This window comes from Ascaphus truei, chromosome 3 (genome assembly GCF_040206685.1).
Source record: "Ascaphus truei isolate aAscTru1 chromosome 3, aAscTru1.hap1, whole genome shotgun sequence".
Lineage (NCBI taxonomy): Eukaryota > Metazoa > Chordata > Amphibia > Anura > Ascaphidae > Ascaphus > Ascaphus truei.
This window is the reverse complement of record NC_134485.1, coordinates 154412815-154431361: the sequence shown is the minus strand read 5'-3', so window position 1 is coordinate 154431361 and position 18547 is coordinate 154412815.

The following is an 18547-nucleotide window of genomic DNA, read 5'->3' as shown; positions in this document are numbered from 1 at the left end:
CTAATGTTCAAACTAGAGTCAAATGATAATTCCCTGATGTCAGCATGGAAAACAGCAATATCAATACAATACAGACAGAATCTATGCAGATGGACACGCAAATATGCATATATACTTGTAGTTAGACTTTTAATTATAGTTATAGTTGACACCAGAAACTTGATGGTCAGCAAGCACTTGTGTACATATAGTTAGATACTAATTACTCAGAGAGACATATCTTGAGAGACTAAAGAACAATGAATTTTATATAATATATAATACTATGTGAATATATAGTGTCAAACATATATATAGTTTTAATTTTAACTATATATGTATCGAAATACTGTGATATCAATTATAATATAATAAAAACATTATTATCATTATATTATAAAATATTGAATCAAATTTTCAAAAAATTATTAAATCAAAAAATTATTAAATCAAAACTTTTGGTGATGATACTACGTGAATATATAGTGTCAATGTGAATTATTATTTAATTGTAATATTAAACGTGATGTGTGGAATGTGTTGTATATTAAATACTATACTAAATTAAATGTGTGATTTTATGTGATGATAATTGTGATATTAAATCAATTTTTGGATTGGTGATCACACAAATACTGACATTGCCGGCAGACACTGGTTGGGGCATATTGCTCCTTATTTGAGGAAGGCTGATAGATCAAATTCAACATTTAGACCTAGGGGACTGAGTGTTTTTAATTCAAATATCCAATAGGATTCCCTTCTAGATATAATGTTTATTTTATCGCCCCCTCTTTTGCAGAATGTAGGACATTCTATGGCATGACATTTTAGTCCTGCTGGACTTTGTGCATGATTTAATTTGAAGTGGAGAGACACATTATGGGCTTCAAAGCCTCTTTTGATATTATATATGTGCTCTCCTAGTCTTCTTTGTAGTGTTCTGCCCGTGCGGCCCACGTATTGTAGACCGCACGGACATTCAAGCAGATATATTACAAATTGACTGTGACAATTTATTAGGGTTCTAATTGAATATTCTTTATGTGTAACATTTGAAGAGAACTTTTGAGTCTTAATACTATGTTGACATGCTGTGCATTTGGCACATGGAAAGTATCCTTTAATTACGTCTCTTGTATTCATCATGTTTTTACTGAAAGGGCAACTGGGGGACAGTTTAGTTTTTAAATTGTTCGCTTTTCTAAAGTATATTTCTGGTTTTTCTTTCAGAAATCCTTTCAGGATGTCATCTTGCCTCAGAAGGCCCCAGTATTTCTCAAAAGTTTTCTTGATCTGCGGTGCCAATGTGCTATACTTTGTAATAAATGCAACTGTCTCTGATTTATTACTGGTTATTTCTTTTGGTTTGTATTCCAATAAATCTGACCTAGTCATTGCTTTTACTGTCTCTATGGCATTGTCTAACTGGTGTTTGTTGTACTGACGGTCAACAAACTTCTGTTTTAGTTCTTGTGCCTGTTCGTCAAAAACTAAAGGATCCGAACAATTACGTTTGATTCTGACCAGCTGTCCTTTAGGAATATTTCTAATCCAACTTGGATTATGATGACTGCTGGCCAGAAGGTAATTGTTGGTTTATACAGGTTTATAGAATGTTTTTGTTTTCAAGATGTTATTTTCTATGTACAGCTGTAGATCCAAAAATTCTATACAGTTCCGATTTTCCTTAAATGTGAATTTTAAATTTCTATCATTAGAGTTTAAATCTATTTTAAATTTCTCCAGTTCATACTCCGTGCCCCTCCATATGAATATCACGTCGTCAATGTAGCGCCGCCATAGGACCAAATTCACTCCCAGTTCTATGTTGGACCAGATGACATCATCCTCCTACTTACCCATATATAGGTTTGCGTAACTGGGAGCGAATTTGGTACCCATGGCGGTGCCACATGTCTGAAGATAGAATTGTTCTTGAAATAGAAAAAAATTATGCCGTAGTATGAAATTGATAGATTCCACTAGAAAGGTGACCAGCTCAAATGACAAAGATTTATCGTTTTCCAAAACGGATGCTATTGCTTCACATCCCTTATCATGCGATATTACTGTATATAGCGATGTCACATCGGCCGTGACTATGATATAATTTTGTTGCCATTGAATGTCCCTCAGAATTTGTAGTATGTGTGTGGTGTCCTTAAGATGGGAACGCAGTTTTATTACATATTTTTGCAAATGGTGATCAATATATTGGGATAATGATGATGTCATTGATCCTATGCCTGATATTATTGGGCGACCGGGGGGTTTCATCAGATCTTTATGTATCTTTGGTATCATATAAAAGATAGGGATTCTCGGATGTAGATTGTACAAAAATTCGTACTCCCTATCGTTTATGACACCTTCTTTTACTGCTCCCTCAAGCATGGATTTTAATATTTCCTGATAATTTGATGTTGGATTTTTATTTAGTGGAAGGTATGTATTTTTATCCTCTAGGATACGCAAAGACTCCTCAATATAGTAGGTCGCATCCATGACTACGATGCCCCCCCCTTGTCCGCCGACTTTATCACTATCTGATTGTTGTTTTCTAATTGTGACATTGCCTGTTTTTCATTAGTGCTTAAATTCTCCCTTGTTGTTCCGTCCCTCAAGATATGTCTCTCTAAGTCTGCTGTGACCATCTCAGCAAATGATTCCACTAAATTGCCCCTAGCAAATTTGGGGTAGAAAGTGGAATTGGATTTAAACTTTGTTAAACGTTCATTTTCACCCACTCTATTTTCATCAGTAGATGTTTTATTTTTGGCAAAAAACCTCTTTAGAGCTAATTTTCGAATAAATTTTTGTACATCTATATAAATTTCAAAATTGTTGGGGTCACTTGTTGGAGTGAACGTTAAACCTTTACTTAATACTTGCTTTTCATATTTAGTTAGCTTATATTTGCTTATATTAAATATATTTAATTGTTGTTTAAATTTCTTTAGTTCTTTTATTCGCTTATTGTTCTGGCTGTTTTTTTCTTTCCCACCTCTTCTACCACTCTCCCTATTTTTCTTTTTCTTGAATTGGGTGAATTCCCTTTTTTGTCCACTTTTTTTCTCTGGTATTCCTCGTCCCTCTCTCTCTTCCAATCTAAAAAAGAAAACGTTGGTTTCTTTTCCACATTGGAATTTTGTGAACATCCTTGTTTTTTATCACTGATAGTTGGATTGGGGGCTTTTGTGGGACTTCCCGCATTTTTATTAGGTTTTTTCTTATTTGTTGGGGATTTGGTGGGACTTGACCTTTTCTGTTGTGTGTCATTTTCCTGCAAACCTCTTAATTGATGGAAAGGAGAATTCATACTATACTTGGGTGTAGTATTAGTGTCTTCTATATTGACTTCCTTTCCTTTTCTAAAATTAGTGTTATTTACTTCATCATTTTTCTTTCTACTGTTTCTATGATTAGATGGAGTCCTATCTCTGGATCCATCATATTTGGACTTTTCTGGTGCCTATTTCCTATCATATCTTTTGTTGCTTTTACGAAAATTCTGGCTTTTATCTGTATTAGAAGATTTTTTCCAATTTCTATATTTACCTTGGGCATAGTCTAACTTGTCCCTATGGTGTTTAATCCTCTTATTTTCTTTTATTTCTTTTTCTATTTGTTTTGTCTTTTTTTCAACTTTGTCTTCATATAACATTTTTTCTGAACTAGTAATGGTTTCCAGATATTCTTGGATTTCCACAATTTCATTATCTAGTTTCTGAAGTAATTTTCTCCTATTCATAATGAGAAATCTCATTAGTTCAAATGAACAGTTGTCCAATAATCTGTTCCATTCTAAAATAAATTGATCACTTTCAAAATCAGTTGTTGGGGATTTGAAAATTCGAAGACCCCTTGGGATCATCTTTTGTTCAAAATATTTTTCTAGAGCTACCGCATCCCACAATTGACAGGATTCGTGTATTAACAATTTTTCTAGTTTATCATATGTAGCTTCTAGATCTTCTACATTATCATTATCCTGTATCATCATACAGTAGGTGGGTCATTAGTTGGTTCAGTTGAAAATATGGAGTCTATATCTAACCCTCTGCTATTGCGATTGTTAAATAAAGAACTAATTTTAGTTGTAATACTAATGTAACACAGCTGCTGACACTTTAGATATTCGCAAGGTGATGGAAAAAAAGTGTAAATAGCGCTAGTGTAAACAATATGCAATATACAATATACAATATTAGAACCTGTGATACAGAGTTGATAAGGTAGTCCTTGAGCAGCCTGAGAGGTTGATCTGGTATCTCCCAACCAGATATATAGTCTGTGTGGATGAAACCTCCTGTGGCGCTGTAGGAAGAATGGACGCTGATTCTCTTGCAACAGATCTTTTCTTTGAGCTGAAAAACCTCAGAGAATGGAAGACAAAAAAAAAGGCAAAAAACACCGCAATAGTGTATTACCCAGGGATAGGCTAGTGTATACAAATCAAGAGCAATTTATTAAAACATGACAATTGAGACATATAACATATAGACAATTAATAGATTAATCAGATATAAAACTTCCAAGCGCTTGTGCTATGGAAGATGTGCTGCTCCGCCTTGGTAAAATTGAAATCCTACTCACCGAACATGAGTAGGACATGTGCAAGGGTTTAGGGTCTTTTCCTCCAGAAGACACCGCTCGCTGTGGGGTGCGTCCGTCTATTCATGCGGGGGGACCGGTTTCAATACTCGTGGGCTCGTTGATCACTTGCCGCCGTCCGAGTTCGCCCAATCGTCTCCTCCGATGACGTCACCGCCTGGAATCCAAAGCTACGGTGTCCCTGAGTTGCCAAAAAACACTCCTACGCGTTTCGAAACTCCTATTGATGGGTCTCTTCGTCAGGGATGGTTACTACATGGGATTATGCTTCTATTTATACCTCAGAATGTTCAGATAGGATAGTTGTTGTAATTGTCTTTTGGGTACACCCTAATTAGAAGTACTTCGTTATAGGCATATAATTACATCAAGTTCATTTGTATTTCAACATTTGTTGTACATAAAACAGTTTATACACAGATAACATGAAACGTAAACCTTGATACAAATCACATTAGTATTAATCACATTGGTATTTAATGAATGAAGCGCAATAAAGTTTTAAAAAGTTTTAAAATGACTTGCTATTGATTTTATTCATGCTGTGACTCAGGGACTGATATTTGTAATATAGTTGATACGTTAATAGACTCATTTTGAACTAATGTTCAAACTAGAGTCAAATGATAATTCCCTGATGTCAGCATGGAAAACAGCAATATCAATACAATACAGACAGAATCTATGCAGATGGACACGCAAATATGCATATATACTTTTAGTTAGACTTTTAATTATAGTTATAGTTGACACCAGAAACTTGATGGTCAGCAAGCACTTGTGTACATATAGTTAGATACTAATTACTCAGAGAGACATATCTTGAGAGACTAAAGAACAATGAATTTTATATAATATATAATACTATGTGAATATATAGTGTCAAACATATATATAGTTTTAATTTTAACTATATATGTATTGAAATACTGTGATATCAATTATAATATAATAAAAATATTATTATCATTATATTATAAAATATTGAATCAAATTTTCAAAAAATTATTAAATCAAAAAATTATTAAATCAAAACTTTTGGTGATGATACTACGTGAATATATAGTGTCAATGTGAATTATTATTTAATTGTAATATTAAACGTGATGTGTGGAATGTGTTGAATATTAAATACTATACTAAATTAAATGTGTGATTTTATGTGATGATAATTGTGATATTAAATCAATTTTTGGATTGGTGATCACACAAATACTGACATTGCCGGCAGACACTGGTTGGGGCATATTGCTCCTTATTTGAGGAAGGCTGATAGATCAAATTCAACATTTAGACCTAGGGGACTGAGTGTTTTTAATTCAAATATCCAATAGGATTCCCTTCTAGATATAATGTTTATTTTATCGCCCCCTCTTTTGCAGAATGTAGGACATTCTATGGCATGACATTTTAGTCCTGCTGGACTTTGTGCATGATTTAATTTGAAGTGGAGAGACACATTATGGGCTTCAAAGCCTCTTTTGATATTATATATGTGCTCTCCTAGTCTTCTTTGTAGTGTTCTGCCCGTGCGGCCCACGTATTGTAGACCGCACGGACATTCAAGCAGATATATTACAAATTGACTGTGACAATTTATTAGGGTTCTAATTGAATATTCTTTATGTGTAACATTTGAAGAGAACTTTTGAGTCTTAATACTATGTTGACATGCTGTGCATTTGGCACATGGAAAGTATCCTTTAATTACGTCTCTTGTATTCATCATGTTTTTACTGAAAGGGCAACTGGGGGACAGTTTAGTTTTTAAATTGTTCGCTTTTCTAAAGTATATTTCTGGTTTTTCTTTCAGAAATCCTTTCAGGATGTCATCTTGCCTCAGAAGGCCCCAGTATTTCTCAAAAGTTTTCTTGATCTGCGGTGCCAATGTGCTATACTTTGTAATAAATGCAACTGTCTCTGATTTATTACTGGTTATTTCTTTTGGTTTGTATTCCAATAAATCTGACCTAGTCATTGCTTTTACTGTCTCTATGGCATTGTCTAACTGGTGTTTGTTGTACTGACGGTCAACAAACTTCTGTTTTAGTTCTTGTGCCTGTTCGTCAAAAACTAAAGGATCCGAACAATTACGTTTGATTCTGACCAGCTGTCCTTTAGGAATATTTCTAATCCATCTTGGATTATGATGACTGCTGGCCAGAAGGTAATTGTTGGCTTGTACAGGTTTATAGAATGTTTTTGTTTTCAAGATGTTATTTTCTATGTACAGCTGTAGATCCAAAAATTCTATACAGTTCCGACTTTCCTTAAATGTGAATTTTAAATTTCTATCATTAGAGTTTAAATCTATTTTAAATTTCTCCAGTTCATACTCCGTGCCCCTCCATATGAATATCACGTCGTCAATGTAGCGCCGCCATAGGACCAAATTCACTCCCAGTTCTATGTTGGACCAGATGACATCATCCTCCTACTTACCCATATATAGGTTTGCGTAACTGGGAGCGAATTTGGTACCCATGGCGGTGCCACATGTCTGAAGACAGAATTGTTCTTGAAATAGAAAAAAATTATGCCGTAGTATGAAATTGATAGATTCCACTAGAAAGGTGACCAGCTCAAATGACAAAGATTTATCGTTTTCCAAAACGGATGCTATTGCTTCACATCCCTTATCATGCGATATTACTGTATATAGCGATGTCACATCGGCCGTGACTATGATATCATTTTGTTGCCATTGAATGTCCCTCAGAATTTGTAGTATGTGTGTGGTGTCCTTAAGATGGGAACGCAGTTTTATTACATATTTTTGCAAATGGTGATCAATATATTGGGATAATGATGATGTCATTGATCCTATGCCTGATATTATTGGGCGACCGGGGGGTTTCATCAGATCTTTATGTATCTTTGGTATCATATAAAAGATAGGGATTCTCGGATGTAGATTGTACAAAAATTCGTACTCCCTATCGTTTATGACACCTTCTTTTACTGCTCCCTCAAGCATGGATTTTAATATTTCCTGATAATTTGATGTTGGATTTTTATTTAGTGGAAGGTATGTATTTTTATCCTCTAGGATACGCAAAGACTCCTCAATATAGTAGGTCGCATCCATGACTACGATGCCCCCCCCCTTGTCCGCCGACTTTATCACTATCTGATTGTTGTTTTCTAATTGTGACATTGCCTGTTTTTCATTAGTGCTTAAATTCTCCCTTGTTGTTCCGTCCCTCAAGATATGTCTCTCTAAGTCTGCTGTGACCATCTCAGCAAATGATTCCACTAAATTGCCCCTAGCAAATTTGGGGTAGAAAGTGGAATTGGATTTAAACTTTGTTAAACGTTCATTTTTCACCCACTCTATTTTCATCAGTAGATGTTTTATTTTTGGCAAAAAACCTCTTTAGAGCTAATTTTCGAATAAATTTTTGTACATCTATATAAATTTCAAAATTGTTGGGGTCACTTGTTGGAGCGAACGTTAAACCTTTACTTAATACTTGCTTTTCATATTTAGTTAGCTTATATTTGCTTATATTAAATATATTTAATTGTTGTTTAAATTTCTTTAGTTCTTTTATTCGCTTATTGTTCTGGCTGTCTTCTACCTCTCTCCCTATTTTTCTTTTTCTTGAATTGGGTGAATTCCCTTTTTTGTCCACTTTTTTTCTCTGGTATTCCTCGTCCCTCTGTCTCTTCCAATCTAAAAAAGAAAACGTTGGTTTCTTTTCCACATTGGAATTTTGTGAACATCCTTGTTTTTTATCACTGATAGTTGGATTGGGGGCTTTTGTGGGACTTCCCGCATTTTTATTAGGTTTTTTCTTATTTGTTGGGGATTTGGTGGGACTTGACCTTTTCTGTTGTGTGTCATTTTCCTGCAAACCTCTTAATTGATGGAAAGGAGAATTCATACTATACTTGGGTGTAGTATTAGTGTCTTCTATATTGACTTCCTTTCCTTTTCTAAAATTAGTGTTATTTACTTCATCATTTTTCTTTCTACTGTTTCTATGATTAGATGGAGTCCTATCTCTGGATCCATCATATTTGGACTTTTCTGGTGCCTATTTCCTATCATATCTTTTGTTGCTTTTACGAAAATTCTGGCTTTTATCTGTATTAGAAGATTTTTTCCAATTTCTATATTTACCTTGGGCATAGTCTAACTTGTCCCTATGGTGTTTAATCCTCTTATTTTCTTTTATTTCTTTTTCTATTTGTTTTGTCTTTTTTTCAACTTTGTCTTCATATAACATTTTTTCTGAACTAGTAATGGTTTCCAGATATTCTTGGATTTCCACAATTTCATTATCTAGTTTCTGAAGTAATTTTCTCCTATTCATAATGAGAAATCTCATTAGTTCAAATGAACAGTTGTCCAATAATCTGTTCCATTCTAAAATAAATTGATCACTTTCAAAATCAGTTGTTGGGGATTTGAAAATTCGAAGACCCCTTGGGATCATCTTTTGTTCAAAATATTTTTCTAGAGCTACCGCATCCCACAATTGACAGGATTCGTGTATTAACAATTTTTCTAGTTTATCATATGTAGCTTCTAGATCTTCTACATTATCATTATCCTGTATCATCATACAGTAGGTGGGTCATTAGTTGGTTCAGTTGAAAATATGGAGTCTATATCTAACCCTCTGCTATTGCGATTGTTAAATAAAGAACTCATTTTGGTTGTAATACTAATGTAACACAGCTGCTGACACTTTAGATATTCGCAAGGTGATGGAAAAAAAGTGTAAATAGCGCTAGTGTAAACAATATGCAATATACAATATACAATATTAGAACCTGTGATACAGAGTTGATAAGGTAGTCCTTGAGCAGCCTGAGAGGTTGATCTGGTATCTCCCAACCAGATATATAGTCTGTGTGGATGAAACCTCCTGTGGCGCTGTAGGAAGAATGGACGCTGATTCTCTTGCAACAGATCTTTTCTTTGAGCTGAAAAACCTCAGAGAATGGAAGACAAAAAAAAAGGCAAAAAACACCGCAATAGTGTATTACCCAGGGATAGGCTAGTGTATACAAATCAAGAGCAATTTATTAAAACATGACAATTGAGACATATAACATATAGACAATTAATAGATTAATCAGATATAAAACTTCCAAGCGCTTGTGCTATGGAAGATGTGCTGCTCCGCCTTGGTAAAATTGAAATCCTACTCACCGAACATGAGTAGGACATGTGCAAGGGTTTAGGGTCTTTTCCTCCAGAAGACACCGCTCGCTGTGGAGTGCATCCGTCTTTTCATGCGGGGGGACCGGTTTCAATACTCGTGGGCTCGTTGATCACTTGCCGCCGTCCGAGTTCGCCCAATCGTCTCCTCCGATGACGTCACCGCCTGGAATCCAAAGCTACAGTGTCCCTGAGTTGCCAAAAACCACTCCTACGCGTTTCGAAACTCCTATTGATGGGTCTCTTCGTCAGGGATGGTTGCTACATGGGATTATGCTTCTATTTATACCTCAGAATGTTCAGATAGGATAGTTGTTGTAATTGTCTTTTGGGTACACCCTAATTAGAAGTCCTTCGTTATAGGCATATAATTACATCAAGTTCATTTGTATTTCAACATTTGTTGTACATAAAACAGTTTATACACAGATAACATGAAACGTAAACCTTGATACAAATCACATTAGTATTAATCACATTGGTATTTAATGAATGAAGCGCAATAAAGTTTTAAAAAGTTTTAAAATGACTTGCTATTGATTTTATTCATGCTGTGACTCAGGGACTGATATTTGTAATATAGTTGATACGTTAATAGACTCATTTTGAACTAATGTTCAAACTAGAGTCAAATGATAATTCCCTGATGTCAGCATGGAAAACAGCAATATCAATACAATACAGACAGAATCTATGCAGATGGACACACAAATATGCATATATACTTTTAGTTAGACTTTTAATTATAGTTATAGTTGACACCAGAAACTTGATGGTCAGCAAGCACTTGTGTACATATAGTTAGATACTAATTACTCAGAGAGACATATCTTGAGAGACTAAAGAACAATGAATTTTATATAATATATAATACTATGTGAATATATAGTGTCAAACATATATATAGTTTTAATTTTAACTATATATGTATTGAAATACTGTGATATCAATTATAATATAATAAAAATATTATTATCATTATATTATAAAATATTGAATCAAATTTTCAAAAAATTATTAAATCAAAAAATTATTAAATCAAAACTTTTGGTGATGATACTACGTGAATATATAGTGTCAATGTGAATTATTATTTAATTGTAATATTAAACGTGATGTGTGGAATGTGTTGAATATTAAATACTATACTAAATTAAATGTGTGATTTTATGTGATGATAATTGTGATATTAAATCAATTTTTGGATTGGTGATCACACAAATACTGACATTGCCGGCAGACACTGGTTGGGGCATATTGCTCCTTATTTGAGGAAGGCTGATAGATCAAATTCAACATTTAGACCTAGGGGACTGAGTGTTTTTAATTCAAATATCCAATAGGATTCCCTTCTAGATATAATGTTTATTTTATCGCCCCCTCTTTTGCAGAATGTAGGACATTCTATGGCATGACATTTTAGTCCTGCTGGACTTTGTGCATGATTTAATTTGAAGTGGAGAGACACATTATGGGCTTCAAAGCCTCTTTTGATATTATATATGTGCTCTCCTAGTCTTCTTTGTAGTGTTCTGCCCGTGCGGCCCACGTATTGTAGACCGCACGGACATTCAAGCAGATATATTACAAATTGACTGTGACAATTTATTAGGGTTCTAATTGAATATTCTTTATGTGTAACATTTGAAGAGAACTTTTGAGTCTTAATACTATGTTGACATGCTGTGCATTTGGCACATGGAAAGTATCCTTTAATTACGTCTCTTGTATTCATCATGTTTTTACTGAAAGGGCAACTGGGGGACAGTTTAGTTTTTAAATTGTTCGCTTTTCTAAAGTATATTTCTGGTTTTTCTTTCAGAAATCCTTTCAGGATGTCATCTTGCCTCAGAAGGCCCCAGTATTTCTCAAAAGTTTTCTTGATCTGCGGTGCCAATGTGCTATACTTTGTAATAAATGCAACTGTCTCTGATTTATTACTGGTTATTTCTTTTGGTTTGTATTCCAATAAATCTGACCTAGTCATTGCTTTTACTGTCTCTATGGCATTGTCTAACTGGTGTTTGTTGTACTGACGGTCAACAAACTTCTGTTTTAGTTCTTGTGCCTGTTCGTCAAAAACTAAAGGATCCGAACAATTACGTTTGATTCTGACCAGCTGTCCTTTAGGAATATTTCTAATCCATCTTGGATTATGATGACTGCTGGCCAGAAGGTAATTGTTGGCTTGTACAGGTTTATAGAATGTTTTTGTTTTCAAGATGTTATTTTCTATGTACAGCTGTAGATCCAAAAATTCTATACAGTTCCGACTTTCCTTAAATGTGAATTTTAAATTTCTATCATTAGAGTTTAAATCTATTTTAAATTTCTCCAGTTCATACTCCGTGCCCCTCCATATGAATATCACGTCGTCAATGTAGCGCCGCCATAGGACCAAATTCACTCCCAGTTCTATGTTGGACCAGATGACATCATCCTCCTACTTACCCATATATAGGTTTGCGTAACTGGGAGCGAATTTGGTACCCATGGCGGTGCCACATGTCTGAAGATAGAATTGTTCTTGAAATAGAAAAAAATTATGCCGTAGTATGAAATTGATAGATTCCACTAGAAAGGTGACCAGCTCAAATGACAAAGATTTATCGTTTTCCAAAACGGATGCTATTGCTTCACATCCCTTATCATGCGATATTACTGTATATAGCGATGTCACATCGGCCGTGACTATGATATAATTTTGTTGCCATTGAATGTCCCTCAGAATTTGTAGTATGTGTGTGGTGTCCTTAAGATGGGAACGCAGTTTTATTACATATTTTTGCAAATGGTGATCAATATATTGGGATAATGATGATGTCATTGATCCTATGCCTGATATTATTGGGCGACCGGGGGGTTTCATCAGATCTTTATGTATCTTTGGTATCATATAAAAGATAGGGATTCTCGGATGTAGATTGTACAAAAATTCGTACTCCCTATCGTTTATGACACCTTCTTTTACTGCTCCCTCAAGCATGGATTTTAATATTTCCTGATAATTTGATGTTGGATTTTTATTTAGTGGAAGGTATGTATTTTTATCCTCTAGGATACGCAAAGACTCCTCAATATAGTAGGTCGCATCCATGACTACGATGCCCCCCCCCTTGTCCGCCGACTTTATCACTATCTGATTGTTGTTTTCTAATTGTGACATTGCCTGTTTTTCATTAGTGCTTAAATTCTCCCTTGTTGTTCCGTCCCTCAAGATATGTCTCTCTAAGTCTGCTGTGACCATCTCAGCAAATGATTCCACTAAATTGCCCCTAGCAAATTTGGGGTAGAAAGTGGAATTGGATTTAAACTTTGTTAAACGTTCATTTTCACCCACTCTATTTTCATCAGTAGATGTTTTATTTTTGGCAAAAAACCTCTTTAGAGCTAATTTTCGAATAAATTTTTGTACATCTATATAAATTTCAAAATTGTTGGGGTCACTTGTCGGAGCGAACGTTAAACCTTTACTTAATACTTGCTTTTCATATTTAGTTAGCTTATATTTGCTTATATTAAATATATTTAATTGTTGTTTAAATTTCTTTAGTTCTTTTATTCGCTTATTGTTCTGGCTGTTTTTTTCTTTCCCACCTCTTCTACCTCTCTCCCTATTTTTCTTTTTCTTGAATTGGGTGAATTCCCTTTTTTGTCCACTTTTTTTCTCTGGTATTCCTCGTCCCTCTGTCTCTTCCAATCTAAAAAAGAAAACGTTGGTTTCTTTTCCACATTGGAATTTTGTGAACATCCTTGTTTTTTATCACTGATAGTTGGATTGGGGGCTTTTGTGGGACTACCCGCATTTTTATTAGGTTTTTTCTTATTTGTTGGGGATTTGGTGGGACTTGACCTTTTCTGTTGTGTGTCATTTTCCTGCAAACCTCTTAATTGATGGAAAGGAGAATTCATACTATACTTGGGTGTAGTATTAGTGTCTTCTATATTGACTTCCTTTCCTTTTCTAAAATTAGTGTTATTTACTTCATCATTTTTCTTTCTACTGTTTCTATGATTAGATGGAGTCCTATCTCTGGATCCATCATATTTGGACTTTTCTGGTGCCTATTTCCTATCATATCTTTTTTGCTTTTACGAAAATTCTGGCTTTTATCTGTATTAGAAGATTTTTTCCAATTTCTATATTTACCTTGGGCATAGTCTAACTTGTCCCTATGGTGTTTAATCCTCTTATTTTCTTTTATTTCTATTTGTTTTGTCTTTTTTTCAACTTTGTCTTCATATAACATTTTTTCTGAACTAGTAATGGTTTCCAGATATTCTTGGATTTCCACAATTTCATTATCTAGTTTCTGAAGTAATTTTCTCCTATTCATAATGAGAAATCTCATTAGTTCAAATGAACAGTTATCCAATAATCTGTTCCATTCTAAAATAAATTGATCACTTTCAAAATCAGTTGTTGGGGATTTGAAAATTCGAAGACCCCTTGGGATCATCTTTTGTTCAAAATATTTTTCTAGAGCTACCGCATCCCACAATTGACAGGATTCGTGTATTAACAATTTTTCTAGTTTATCATATGTAGCTTCTAGATCTTCTACATTATCATTATCCTGTATCATCATACAGTAGGTGGGTCATTAGTTGGTTCAGTTGAAAATATGGAGTCTATATCTAACCCTCTGCTATTGCGATTGTTAAATAAAGAACTCATTTTGGTTGTAATACTAATGTAACACAGCTGCTGACACTTTAGATATTCGCAAGGTGATGGAAAAAAAGTGTAAATAGCGCTAGTGTAAACAATATGCAATATACAATATACAATATTAGAACCTGTGATACAGAGTTGATAAGGTAGTCCTTGAGCAGCCTGAGAGGTTGATCTGGTATCTCCCAACCAGATATATAGTCTGTGTGGATGAAACCTCCTGTGGCGCTGTAGGAAGAATGGACGCTGATTCTCTTGCAACAGATCTTTTCTTTGAGCTGAAAAACCTCAGAGAATGGAAGACAAAAAAAAAGGCAAAAAACACCGCAATAGTGTATTACCCAGGGATAGGCTAGTGTATACAAATCAAGAGCAATTTATTAAAACATGACAATTGAGACATATAACATATAGACAATTAATAGATTAATCAGATATAAAACTTCCAAGCGCTTGTGCTATGGAAGATGTGCTGCTCCGCCTTGGTAAAATTGAAATCCTACTCACCGAACATGAGTAGGACATGTGCAAGGGTTTAGGGTCTTTTCCTCCAGAAGACACCGCTCGCTGTGGGGTGCGTCCGTCTATTCATGCGGGGGGACCGGCTTCAATACTCGTGGGCTCGTTGATCACTTGCCGCCGCCCGAGTTCGCCCGATCGTCTCCTCCGATGACGTCACCGCCTGGAATCCAAAGCTACGGTGTCCCTGAGTTGCCAAAAACCACTCCTACGCGTTTCGAAACTCCTATTGATGGGTCTCTTCGTCAGGGATGGTTGCTACATGGGATTATGCTTCTATTTATACCTCAGAATGTTCAGATAGGATAGTTGTTGTAATTGTCTTTTGGGTACACCCTAATTAGAAGTCCTTCGTTATAGGCATATAATTATATCAAGATCATTTGTATTTCAACATTTGTTGTACATAAAACAGTTTATACACAGATAACATGAAACATAAACCTTGATACAAATCACATTAGTATTAATCACATTGGTATTTAATGAATGAAGCGCAATAAAGTTTTAAAAAGTTTTAAAATGACTTGCTATTGATTTTATTCATGCTGTGACTCAGGGACTGATATTTGTAATATAGTTGATACGTTAATAGACTCATTTTGAACTAATGTTCAAACTAGAGTCAAATGATAATTCCCTGATGTCAGCATGGAAAACAGCAATATCAATACAATACAGACAGAATCTATGCAGATGGACACACAAATATGCATATATACTTTTAGTTAGACTTTTAATTATAGTTATAGTTGACACCAGAAACTTGATGGTCAGCAAGCACTTGTGTACATATAGTTAGATACTAATTACTCAGAGAGACATATCTTGAGAGACTAAAGAACAATGAATTTTATATAATATATAATACTATGTGAATATATAGTGTCAAACATATATATATAGTTTTAATTTTAACTATATATGTATTGAAATACTGTGATATCAATTATAATATAATAAAAATATTATTATCATTATATTATAAAATATTGAATCAAATTTTCAAAAAATTATTAAATCAAAAAATTATTAAATCAAAACTTTTGGTGATGATACTACGTGAATATATAGTGTCAATGTGAATTATTATTTAATTGTAATATTAAACGTGATGTGTGGAATGTGTTGAATATTAAATACTATACTAAATTAAATGTGTGATTTTATGTGATGATAATTGTGATATTAAATCAATTTTTGGATTGGTGATCACACAAATACTGACATTGCCGGCAGACACTGGTTGGGGCATATTGCTCCTTATTTGAGGAAGGCTGATAGATCAAATTCAACATTTAGACCTAGGGGACTGAGTGTTTTTAATTCAAATATCCAATAGGATTCCCTTCTAGATATAATGTTTATTTTATCGCCCCCTCTTTTGCAGAATGTAGGACATTCTATGGCATGACATTTTAGTCCTGCTGGACTTTGTGCATGATTTAATTTGAAGTGGCCCATTATGGGCTTCAAAGCCTCTTTTGATATTATATATGTGCTCTCCTAGTCTTCTTTGTAGTGTTCTGCCCGTGCGGCCCACGTATTGTAGACCGCACGGACATTCAAGCAGATATATTACAAATTGACTGTGACAATTTATTAGGGTTCTAATTGAATATTCTTTATGTGTAACATTTGAAGAGAACTTTTGAGTCTTAATACTATGTTGACATGCTGTGCATTTGGCACATGGAAAGTATCCTTTAATTACGTCTCTTGTATTCATCATGTTTTTACTGAAAGGGCAACTGAGGGACAGTTTAGTTTTTAAATTGTTCGCTTTTCTAAAGTATACACTACCGACACACTTTATTGAAGTGTGGTCGGTACCGCAAGCCGGGAACTCTCCCGGCTTGCTAGTGGCCGCCCCTCGGCGTGCCGCGCGTCATAGACGCGCGGTCACGCGTCATCGGGAGCGTGCGCCCCCTGCACGCGTGTCCAGGGGCTCCCCGAGGGAGCCCTGGTGTCCCGCGATCGCGGGACAGCGGCAGGGGGTTCCGGGGGACCCGGCGGACCCGGCAGCGGTAGGGAGAGCGCCCCGATCGGAGGGCGCTCTTCCGCTGCTTCGGCGCGCGCCCGTCACACTCGGGCGCGCGCCAGGCTACTGCTGCGGCACAGAACGGGCAAATGCTCGAATAAACTGTGCCGCAGCAGTATTTCTGGTTTTTCTTTCAGAAATCCTTTCAGGATGTCATCTTGCCTCAGAAGGCCCCAGTATTTCTCAAAAGTTTTCTTGATCTGCGGTGCCAATGTGCTATACTTTGTAATAAATGCAACTGTCTCTGATTTATTACTGGTTATTTCTTTTGGTTTGTATTCCAATAAATCTGACCTAGTCATTGCTTTTACTGTCTCTATGGCATTGTCTAACTGGTGTTTGTTGTACTGACGGTCAACAAACTTCTGTTTTAGTTCTTGTGCCTGTTCGTCAAAAACTAAAGGATCCGAACAATTACGTTTGATTCTGACCAGCTGTCCTTTAGGAATATTTCTAATCCAACTTGGATTATGATGACTGCTGGCCAGAAGGTAATTGTTGGCTTGTACAGGTTTATAGAATGTTTTTGTTTTCAAGATGTTATTTTCTATGTACAGCTGTAGATCCAAAAATTCTATACAGTTCCGACGTTCCTTAAATGTGAATTTTAAATTTCTATCATTAGAGTTTAAATCTATTTTAAATTTCTCCAGTTCATACTCCGTGCCCCTCCATATGAATATCACGTCGTCAATGTAGCGCCGCCATAGGACCAAATTCACTCCCAGTTCTATGTTGGACCAGATGACATCATCCTCCTACTTACCCATATATAGGTTTGCGTAACTGGGAGCGAATTTGGTACCCATGGCGGTGCCACATGTCTGAAGATAGAATTGTTCTTGAAATAGAAAAAAATTATGCCGTAGTATGAAATTGATAGATTCCACTAGAAAGGTGACCAGCTCAAATGACAAAGATTTATCGTTTTCTAAAACGGATGCTATTGCTTCACATCCCTTATCATGCGATATTACTGTATATAGCGATGTCACATCGGCCGTGACTATGATATAATTTTGTTGCCATTGAATGTCCCTCAGAATTTGTAGTATGTGTGTGGTGTCCTTAAGATGGGAACGCAGTTTTATTACATATTTTTGCAAATGGTGATCAATATATTGGGATAATGATGATGTCATTGATCCTATGCCTGATATTATTGGGCGACCGGGGGGTTTCATCAGATCTTTATGTATCTTTGGTATCATATAAAAGATAGGGATTCTCGGATGTAGATTGTACAAAAATTCGTACTCCCTATCGTTTATGACACCTTCTTTTACTGCTCCCTCAAGCATGGATTTTAATATTTCCTGATAATTTGATGTTGGATTTTTATTTAGTGGAAGGTATGTATTTTTATCCTCTAGGATACGCAAAGACTCCTCAATATAGTAGGTCGCATCCATGACTACGATGCCCCCCCCTTGTCCGCCGACTTTATCACTATCTGATTGTTGTTTTCTAATTGTGACATTGCCTGTTTTTCATTAGTGCTTAAATTCTCCCTTGTTGTTCCGTCCCTCAAGATATGTCTCTC